An 11,361-nucleotide genomic window follows, 5' to 3' on the forward strand; every position below is an offset into this window, starting at 1 on the left:
CACTATCCACCAAGCCTATTATGTTTCTGAAGTTACTTAGAAAGCACAGGAATATTGCACAATTATGCCACTTTGCACTGGCTGGAGACATCATTATTTCCAAATAGGATTAGCTGGAGAACACCCAGAGTCATTGACACATTTAGCATTGGTGAGGCAGTAAACCTACTGGGTAATATTCAACTTCGTATAAAGAGTAACTAGGAAAAAGTTGCTCAGTTTTATTCAACAGCTAGTTCTCTTTTAGACACCTCACAGACTGTACAATACCAAAGTCTACCATCTGCCCTCCTCACCCTAATGCAGAGCCAGCAACTCTAAAATGCAGTCCAAACTCCGTTTTAGGCCACACAGCTGAGGTCAGCACTCTTCACCTGCGAAATGCACTCTATTTAACAGTAAATGAAAAGAAAATCTAGCCTGGAAGATGTTTCTGTGAAATGAATCCCTGCATAACTTCTCTCTCCAGGACAGAGTTGCCACATCCCAAAGGAATTTCCATCCCCTGCTATGGCTGGCAGCTGAAGGGGCAGGAAACCCAAGTGGGGAACATCCAGGTACACAGAGGGCCTTCCAGCACGCAGCCTACAGAGCACTTTCCACAGCATTCTCACAAGGCCTGTGTCTTGACACAGAAAACTCCTACAATACCTGCAAAAAGCTTTGAATTCCTCAGGCAGAAGAAATTCTGGAAGGGTCAAGTATTAGGAAAAAAAGAGCAAAGCCTGTCTTCATGGCAATCAATCTGTAGGTAAGATTCCTAATGGTTTCTCAAAAGGGACTGCAAAACAATCCAAAGAAACTGCACAGCATAATTTTTCATCTACATTCATAAATTACCTTGCAGGAAACCAAGTAGTTCCCATGCTGTGGTAAAATTATTAATTTGTATTTTTTTTACTAATAGTTTTATCAAGACTTCAGTAAAACACATTATCTAAACAGCATCGAGATGCTGTAAATATGCTTCCCTTTTCTGCTGTGAGTTGTATTCCAACCTAACTCACCACCACGAGCATCCCTTTCATACATTGCCCATTCAACACAGTCCTTCAGCTCTGCTATTCCCTTCAGGCAGGCATCCCGTAAAATAATGGAAATGATCATGATAAATTATTTGCTACTTGTGCATACATGTCTGTGGACACCATTCACTTGCCATAAATGAGAACAAAGGGCTGAGGCAGCATGACATACCTGATAAAGTACTTGTGAAATTTAGTTTCTTAACCAACCTATGGGTTCACAGAACAGTTTGAAATGAATTAAAAGTTTGCTTCAGGCGAAAGGGAGCAGTCCCTGTCCTCTCTCCTGGCCACTTACTATTGAACAGGGTCCAAGGCTTGTAAAGTCCAGATCAAAACGTCCTTCTGAGCACCCAGTAAGCCTATTCAACTCGCTAAAACAGTAGAAATCTCAGCAAAACACTCCACGCCACAACAAAAGCCCTTTCCAGCCATTTCGATGAGCATCAGTGCAAGCACAAGGGGAGGGAAGATCAGATGACTGCTAGTAAAGGCAGGGGAAGTAAACAACAAGACAAGCTGTTAATTCGTCTCAGCCATGACACACAAGGACGTGCCAAGTGTGTTTCTTATTTTTTGTTTACTGTACAAAAATCACTTCTCAAATATACTGAGGGATCTGACAGTTGTTTTTCCCAGGCTTCTGATATAAGCCTAGCACAGATTTTTTTTACAATCATTTTGAAAATCCCACCTTTGGTGTTCATTACAGACTTCTCCCTTATACATAGCTCAGCTGGGAGGCATGGGCCAAAATAGGATCTGTTGCTCACACAACTGTGCACGCAGAAAATACTTTTTCACCAGCTACACTGTGTTGCTGGAAGACAGACTTGGTTATAACTTTTGGGGTTTTTATTAGACTAGCATGAAATGCAATTTTGCCAGTAGCCACATAAGGTACACTGTGCTATACTAGCGTGCCCCTGGAATTCCTCATCTGGATGCAGCCTTAGTACCCGCAAAAGAGGCTGAACAGACAATATTTGTGTTTCTGCAACATCTTCAGTACATCACCTCATCTCCAGTAGGACTGCAGTCTCCTCACATTACCCAAGGCTTTGTGGCAGGACAAAGTGATTTGAGGTGCAAGAAAGCAGTCCAGCCTCCCCTCTAGCACTGGTTAAAACCCTCTGAAATTTAGAGAGGAGACAACCCACACACACACAAATGCACTCTCACTCTGCAGAAAGGTGGGGGAGAGGAGAAAGAGAATGAGATTTTTTTTTTATTTTCCCCCACTCCTCAATTCAGTTTAATTCTTTCAAATTTCTACAAATTTTCACTCAGTTTAGTTTCCTGATCTGTTCCCTTGCCAGCCATGCTGCTTGTGCCATCGCAAGGGAGAAATGAGAATAAAAGCAAAGAGGGAAAAAGCCAACCTCTTTCAGCAATAATACCAGCCTAATGCGTGCGTGAAAGTCTCCCTGAAGACTAGGATGCTCTGCAGTCACAGGGGTCTGTTTGGGTTCACTGGCTGTACAGGAGAGCAGGAGAACTGACTGAAACAGAAACCCTGCCAACTGTTCAACACCAAAACGCAAAAGCATTGCCAATGGCAGGCTTTCTTTTAGCAATCAAAATCAATACCCTCAATTCTGATTTTCCAAAAAGAAAGCATCCCTTTAAAAAAAAAAAACACACCAAACAGAATCAATACAAAAGCTACATTCCAAAGGATGTAATAATTTTCCACATGAGAACTATGACAGTCTTTTAGGTTTTTCGTTTGTTTGTTTGGGTTTTGGGTTATTTTTGGGGGTGGGTGGGAGGGGATTGTGTGGAATTTTTTTAGAACTTCCTGCCGCACGAGCTCTTTGGACTCTGTATCCCAGACACTTTGCTGCAGAAGGTCTACTTATGTCCCAGTCACACAAAGAACAATCATCACAAGAAGTATTGTACTCTGTACTATAAACACTGGTAGAATGAAATAGAAAGATTAAGGAAAAAATAATTAAAAATAGAACTCTTTTCTTTCCAAAGGAAATAACATGATTTTTACCCCAGCGTCTTTTGTCATTGTTGTAACAATGGTTCATTTTAGGCCATATCTCACTGCACTTCAAATCAGGAAACCCTGGCACAAATGTACTACAGCAACTTGTGCTTTGCACTGTATGTCTGGGACAGCACTGCAGATTTCAAGGGACTTGCTAGAGGTTAACACAGCTGTTTCAGGGGGTATGTTTTCCAAGAGCACAACTCTGACAATACCTGTAGCACTGGAGAACTCTGCAGACTATGAAAGCGAAGGTGACTTGTTGGAACATCTCAAGTCTCTAGACGAAGTCATCCATTTTGCAATGGGGCAGGTTCAGCGACCAACTGTTAATCAGGCCTGGATCCTAGCTTGATAAAAGAGGGATATGTGGCAGAAAAGCACTCAGCAGCATATTTCCAAGCACTCCTATTCCCAGCAAGACCCCTACCTTTGACTTTACAGGAACTGCAAGAATTCAGTTCTCAGGATTTGACTTGCTAGAGGAAAAAAATTTATCCCACTCCCCTTAGTCACAGAGCAGCGTTGTGACCTGCAAACCCAAAGCCCTGGAGAACATGGAAGCGTTAAGATGTCTTAACTGCTTCCCGCAGTGTTTTGCCAGGAAGAATGCATCTTCACTACCAACACCACCACAGCGTTTCTCTTTACGCTGTAGCAATTGAGGGTGTATGCTTCTTTCGTAATGGGAATGCCAAAAGACCACATTAATTATTTTTTCACTGTACAAAGCTAAAAAGCTGTTTCTCTCTCTATTCATTACCAATGCACATTAAGGGAAACCCTGTGGCCCCACGCAACTTCAATAGTGCAAAACCTGCCCCCTCTTCTTTTTTCATCTCTCCCAATACAGGAAACAAGCCACAAGCCACCTTTCTTATATATATTTCAAAAGTTAAAACACTTCAGAGTAAGCATAGGAACTGGAAAGAAAACTGCTGTACACTGGCATGCATACATACATCACATCCACATTTCCTCTGATAAGCACCTTCTCATTTTCCAGAATCAAGATTTTTCCTTTTTCTCTTTCTTTGTCCTTTTGAGCTTGGACTTTAACTCTTCCATTTCAAAAAACAGCTTGCTGTGCTTCATCCTCTGGGTTTGCTCCGCCTCTCCATCCTGAGTTCCTTCCAGACAGGCCCTTGAGTCCTCCATTTTAATTAACAAGCTGTCCTGGGTAGGGGGAAAAGACACAACATGCTCCATGCTCATTTTGAACAACAGTTTAAACGTTCTCTGCTCAGCCTCAAGAGTCTGAGCACTTATTTGAAAAAGCGAGGTGGTAGACCAGGTCATAGCAAGAGAAGTAGGTGCTCTGACTGAAACGGGGACCAGGATTTCACCCACATCTTCCTCAGCAGTCATTTTAAACAATGAAAATAAATGTTAGGGCTGGGCATTTTCCACAAGGAAGACATCAGAATCCTGGCCAGCTCTAGAAATTGGCAATGTTAAAGCTGTGCATTATCTTGTCAACATGTAGAACTCTTCTTTAGCAAGGCCATTAATATTAATGAAATCACGTATACGTTTCCCCATTCCTGGATCTAAGTCCAATGCTAATTACATTCTAAAGAAGGAAGCTGTTGGCAGACACAGCATGCATCGTGCCATAAGGCTGAGTGTTTCCCCTCTTTTCCAGCTGTGCGGAATACAAGAGAGACCTATCTTTCTCCAGATATGCAGGAAAGTCTCGCCCAGGGTCCTCTACATCTCTCAGCTGCAGGCCACTGGAGACTGCAGCTCTTCACTAGCACTCTTGCTGTCTCTCCATTAGGATTCCTTCCCAACTTCCCTACTCCCCAGCACTGTAGGGGAATACTCCAAGCCAAGAGGTATACTCACTTCCTGGATCATCTTAAGACTACGCTGCTGGATCTTCCTGCTGTGATGATTTCAAAGTATCTTCAAACCTCTGAATTCCTTTAAGATAAAAAGCTGTAAGCCTATGTTTAAAAATCCAAGACTGACTTTACACTTGCTCAAACCACTCCCTTAGGGAGCAACAGCAACATAAAGACTAGAGTTCACCTGCACTTGAATTCCTCCCAGCTGCTTAAAGGCATTATCAGTTCTGGCATAATGCTTCCTACACAAGGACAGCCTGCAGTTCATTCTAGTGTGTGGGTCACCACAAAGACATAAAGCTCATCAGCTTTTGAACAAATTAAATTTGCGGTCGGAGACAAAAATAACATTGGTGAATATCCAAGGCAGACTGCCTTCATTCTCATAATGTATTTGGCCCGTGGAAAAAATAGAATATGGAGTGGTATGCTATTTACGTGAACAGATATCAGGGAACTTTTAGGATGATGAAAACAACTGGTTGTTTCAAAGCCCCAGTGTGCAGTGACCATCCACTGACAGCACTGTGAACAAAACAGTTTTCTTCAACCCCTCTATCAAAGATGTAAAGTTGTAAGTCAGAGTCACCTTATCAGGAGGTGCAGGATAGTAGACGCATTAGCAGAGGAAGGAATCAATTCGGTCAATAAAGGAATTGATACCTGTCTATAGTTAGAAAACGCCTTTTACGGAACAAGCTGTTCTTCTGGATCATTGAGAAATAAGAGTTTTATTGCGTTTCTAAATACACAGATACATGTATAATTAATATTGTCTAATTGCCAGACATTAAGAGTGTTTTAGGATTTTAAATGTTCTCTTCTTTTGTTCTTTCCTTCTCAAGAGCGCATCTAACAGCTATGGGGAAAAGAATAGACATGTCAAAGAGTTATGAATTCCCTGGATAACGAGCAGGTGGCTGGTATGCAAAGCTTAAAGCAGCGAATATAGAGATTACTCACTCACAGAATCTACTGAGCAGGAAAACAGGATTCAGTCTTCTCTTTCTTACCCACTGGTAGGTGGCAGCACAGCAGCTTTCTGGCTTCTCCATCCATAAAGTGCAAATAATATTCATCCACACTCCTAATACTCAGTGAGATTACTGGGCAGGAAGGCCTCACACATGCAGAAGCACTAACTAGGACATTCTAAGAGAGAGACAGGGCAATTTTCATTGTCTCCCAGAAATCCAGCTTCTGCCCAGGACAGGCAGTGAGGCAAGAACACACATTCACAGGCAGGATTGTCTGCATCAGATCTCCCTGGCAGTGTTAGCGCAGTCTCACTGGGCTGGAAGACTGGCTGCCTTCAGAGCTCAGAGCAGTCTTCACGAGACAGGCTTGGAACGTGCTGACAGCACAGGCTCTCCTGCCAGAGCTGGTTCCATACTTGCAGGCCATCACTGAACGATGGTCGGCAGGCATGCTTCAGCAGAACTAAACTGACCTTCAAGTTTGACACATATAAAAGAGGTGAAACAAATGAAAGGGTACTTCTACATCACCATCCCAGTTTGGATGCAGAGTGCACTTGATGCAAATCTTCCAATTGTCCATGCATCTTGCACTGTGGTTCATATCACCATGTAGTCTCAAAAAATGCAAATTGGATCCCTTTCAGATCAAATTAACCAAAAGATGCATCCCAGCCACCACTGGGTGGCTGGTCCCAAGGACTACAGAAGAGCTAGTCCAAAGTAAAACCCTTGAAACACACGCAGAGTAAACTTCAGGTTGTCACACTGAGAATTCCCCTCTCCAGTTTGCCACACCTGCTAATGGAGATGCAGGTAAAGCCTCCACATACAGACCAAGGACGCTGTGGAGGACATCCAGCAGGTGGCAATCTGCTGATAGCAGTGACAGCAAAGAGCGAGCAGGAGGTCCCACTTCTGGCAGTGGGCTCAAGGACAGCAATGTGGAAAGAAGGCAGTAGTGCAGGAAAAAACGCTTAAGGTTTACCTTATCTACTTATTTTTCTCTTTTTAAGAAGTTCAAACAAAGCAGGCACCAACTGGGCAGAAAGACTCGGTGCTATGGATAAAAATATTTTCTTAACAGTGTAAAAGCACACAATCATTCCACGAAGAAACATCTAACTTTTCATGGAATAGGTGAAGTGCAAAGTGTTTTATTAAGATGGGATTTACAACATGACACAAACCTAGTGGTATTACTCCAAGTAATCAGTTTTGTCAGCAGACCAAACAAATAATGAACTTTGAGTCTTTTGTTACCACTGAGGTCATCAAGAAGTGAAAACGTTGACAAACAGCTGTGTTTAATTCTTTGAGAATATTCATTAAAAAGCAAACCAAAATACCCAGCAGACATAATCCATATTATCAATACCATAGGTTCTTACCCCTTCACCTTGTCTCAAAAATAATTAGAAAAGATGTGGCTGTCAGACAGGAGCTAGACGTGACTCCATACAGGGGGAATGGCTCCATATAGAACTGAATATAGCCATTTCAGCATAGAATTCCCTCTGTCATGAAACACACTCTAACATACACTGACAACAAGCACAAGAAATTGAAAGGAAAAGGTACAATCCTCTACAGCTGAAAGGCAGAAGACTTACCTTAGGAAAGCAGACCTCTTCATTCTCTTGGTCTGGAGGTGTCTCATATTTGCATCTTTTCAGTTCAGCTTCCAGTTCCACAATCCTTTTCTGCAAGGCCTCTGTCTCTTTTAGACTGCAAAACGAATTTCTCATACTTGTTCTGGAGCCTTCTGTCCTCTTTGCAGTTTGGACAGTCTGAACTTTGAAGTGCTTCAGCTGTAGGTCCTTCTGAGGGGGATCTTTGAAGTGGGCAACTAACCTGATTTGTTTTCCAGTTTACTCTCTCTAGAACTATCAAAAGTAAAACTTCTAAACACCGAATGTTACAGATATTAATCTAGGTAGTAAACCCGTTTCTCTAAAGCAGCATTCACAGGGTAACAGAGGAAAAAAACCAACAATCTTTTTTCCTTTTATATAGAGGGAAACAGACTTGGAAGCTGCATGGCTTCGGTGGTGTATAGAGTTACAATCTATACACCAAATCCATAGCTTAATCGGGAACAAAAGTCAGGGGCAGAGTTTTTAAAGCATTTAGAAGGCTTGCAGTCTGCAATCACCTATATGCTTTTGAAAACACCTCTCCAGCCTTCCTAACCTTCCACTAACACCTGTTCACCCAGAAGTAGGTGCGTACAGCTTTACTCATTTCAGCACACCCTCGATACGATCCCTGCACCATTGCACTACGAGTATCCCTTCTGAATTCTTGAAAAAGAAAAAACTCGCTATAGTCTAATGGGGAAAAAAGTTCACAAGGCAAGGAGTGAATTCCCCCCTCTAGGCAACACAAACGTTCAAAATGCCTCCCTTATGACTGGACATTACTTACAGCCACATAAGTGCAAATGCCTATATATCACAAAAAGCATTAGAGAATATGGCCAAAGGTCTCCTGAAACTAGTACACACAGAAAATAGAGTTCAAAGTAAAGGCCTCTGTCTTCCCTTCTCTGCCTGCTAGTCCCTCTATCAACTGTTCTCATTTCCAGAGAAATCAGCATCTTCCACATCAGATGACAAGTATAAAAGCAAAAAAGGAAAAATAACCCTTATTTTTGAAGAGAAGATGAGGGAAACACTAGGATTTTTGTAACAGATGAAGATGACCCGTAGAAGCAAAACAAAATAAAAGAGGCACCAACAGAATTAAGTTGAATTTTTTATGAAGTCTCGTTCCTCATGACTAACAAGCAGCCTCAAATTTACCTTGGTCTTATGGAGCTTTTATGAATTTCAATTTGTACTAGTAAAAGTCAGAAATAGCAGTTTGAAGTGAACAGAACTATGCTCTTCAAATGTAGCACAAGCAGCATGTCAGTGCACGTCCCTGCTTGCTGTTTCTTAGAGGAACACAAAGCATATTTACCAACCACAATTCGATTACAATTAGTCTAATGGCAAAAACTTACCTTTCTTGCATTTGGATTTTCAAGTAACCCCTTTTTTTCCTTGGATTCTTCTGAGCAGAAAGTGCATAGTTTGTCTTCAATTAAAATAGAAATAGCAGAAGATCAATAAAGATTTTCATCAGAATAACAACAATAAAATCCAATGTCTCATGGAACCATAATTTATACTTTCTACAGACATGATTTTCTACCAGTCAAGTCAGTAAAAGACTTTCTTCATAAATAACTTCCAGTTAAAAATTCAAATACAGCCTCATTAAAGCATCTGTCTGTAGAACTGGCCACATTATACGGATTGAGTGACACTACAAAAGTATGACTCACTGGACAGCAAGGTTTTTTTTCCATCTGCTACAGAAGCACAATGAATTTCACCTAAATAAAAAGCGGCCTACTATTATTTCCATCCATGCTGTCACAGGATTATCAGAATCAAAGAGTCACTAGAGTAACACCTCAGCATTGCATCAGCGTTTTGCAACACTATAAATCACCATTTAAGGGCTTTAACTGATATTTAACATTCAGTCTCCAACCCAGGGTGAGAAATACCCAACATTACTTCCAGCTTATGTTTTCAATCTAGTCACACTTCTTGCCACATACAGGGGAAGAATAGCATGTTATACCCAGTTCAACGTTATGCAATTACAATAACCCTTCTCTCATCTCCAAACCCTTAAATGGCAAACTATTACTTACTAGCTATGGGCCAATTAAGAGATGAGATTGGGAAAAAGCATTGTCTTAAAATAGCACTTAGGTGAGAGACCAAAGTCCATACAGCTATAGAGAAAAGGAAGGATGCTAGGAGTCCTTCAGGCACACCATTTGTTGCCTTCCTGGTGGCTCTATCCATTTTTTAAATCAATGGTGAGTTAGTAGTTGTCTCAAACATCAAACTCCTCTAGAATGGATAATTTCCCATGGAGCAGGGTAAGAAGGCTCAGATTTTTGCCACCTTTGCAGCTGCCTACGCTTAATACAAGGGAAAAAATAGTAGCTTTAACTGTGTGGCATCACGTGAAAGCTCTTATCAACAGTAGAGGCTCTAAGGCTGCCCTTTTGCAGACCCAGGAAGAAACTACATCATATGCATTTCTCATGCATATAAACGTAGGCAGTACGCAAGCATACCTAACTGACTTTTCACTTGTGGTATTTTACAATTCAAAATAAAAGCAGTAGGGGTTAGAGGAAGTTGGGAGGAGTACTCATTTAAACCTACTCACTTAGATCTACTCATAAGAAAATCAAGTATTTTAGATACCTTAGAAGTTGGGTGAACCCACCTGGAAAAGCCGCCTATTAGCACAAATATGAGTTTTCACAATCTGCCACAAAAACATTGCCAGGAACAAGGAAAAAAAAATCTACGTTATACCTGACAAGCACTATCTTGAATTAGTGAGGTCTTCATAGTTTGATTTTTGATCCATCTCACTTTAGACATAGCTTTGTACTCAAAAGAAGGGATAAAAAGCCCTTTCCAGGGGAGCTGAAAAAATAAAAGATGTGTTTTAAGTTTTGGTACTGACAAAGACCGTTCAGCATCATTTCAGGGAATACGGAGCAAGACACTTGCACTCTTTTCACATCGCTTCCAAGGGTTTGTCTTATAGGCTCCCCCATATTAAAAAAAGCAATGGCAGCAGTAACGCTCACTACAGAAATGTTAGGATTAGCACACTAGGGAAACCATTTTGGAGTTGAGAATGCTAAAGTGGAGAAGTATAAATTATCTTATTATTTCTACAGCACTTACTAGGAAAGTATTAACTAGAACAAGGAAAGGAACACTTCTGCAGAGAATAAACACAAGCGTTTTGCCATGGTCTTCAGTGGATCATCATCCAAGAACCAAGTTCTGCTTCCTTAAATAAGATAGCCCAAAAGGTCTTGTATTTCTGTAGGACTGCTCCTGACAGTACCCTGAGTGGGACTGGGTTCCTGTTCACTTCTGTCCAGAAAAGATGCCAAATGAAATTAATGTTTCTGGAATCTTCATCCAAATTATCATTGCTGGATGGGAAAGGTTTGTGTATGACAAGATTATCATCATTAATTGCATCTACATAGCAGAAGTACCTCACGACCACTGAGCCTGAAGCTGTGTTAGGAACTCCATAGTGTAAAAATAGTTCCCAAGAGTTTGTCATCTAAGCAGTTAAGGCAGAAAAAGCTACATTCTTATTACAAATAAGCCTTATAGGCACAGTATAATATATTTTAATAAGGACTTATCTGTGATTCCAAACTGATTTTATCCACTGATTTTATCAGTGTTTTTACCTTCTAATTCAGAAAAATACTAGTGTGACTAATTCCTCCCAGGGAAAAAGAAAAGGAATTAAGAACAGTACCTCTTAATAGGAACAGTACCTCTTAATCAATGCTTTAGTGTTTTATTAAAATTCCTGCTATTAGGGAAATGCCAAAGTCCAGATTCAAAACATACCTGCAGGTCTCCTTATTGCAATATGGTTTTCAGTAAACAAGT

General features: G+C 41.0%; 1 long non-coding RNA gene across 1 annotated transcript; it reads right to left on the minus strand.

Annotated features, from left to right (window-relative positions):
* Positions 1 to 4,024: 4,024 nt before the first annotated feature.
* Positions 4,025 to 10,275, minus strand: LOC143159121 (uncharacterized). The gene is made up of 4 exons (XR_012995117.1): positions 10,246 to 10,275; positions 8,862 to 8,935; positions 7,468 to 7,582; positions 4,025 to 4,203 (listed from the first exon to the last, which is right to left on the minus strand). It is a non-coding gene; the product is annotated as an uncharacterized LOC143159121 (long non-coding RNA).
* Positions 10,276 to 11,361: the final 1,086 nt, after the last annotated feature.

The sequence above is a fragment of the Aptenodytes patagonicus genome, chromosome 3 (assembly GCF_965638725.1).
Source record: "Aptenodytes patagonicus chromosome 3, bAptPat1.pri.cur, whole genome shotgun sequence".
Classification (NCBI taxonomy): domain Eukaryota; kingdom Metazoa; phylum Chordata; class Aves; order Sphenisciformes; family Spheniscidae; genus Aptenodytes; species Aptenodytes patagonicus.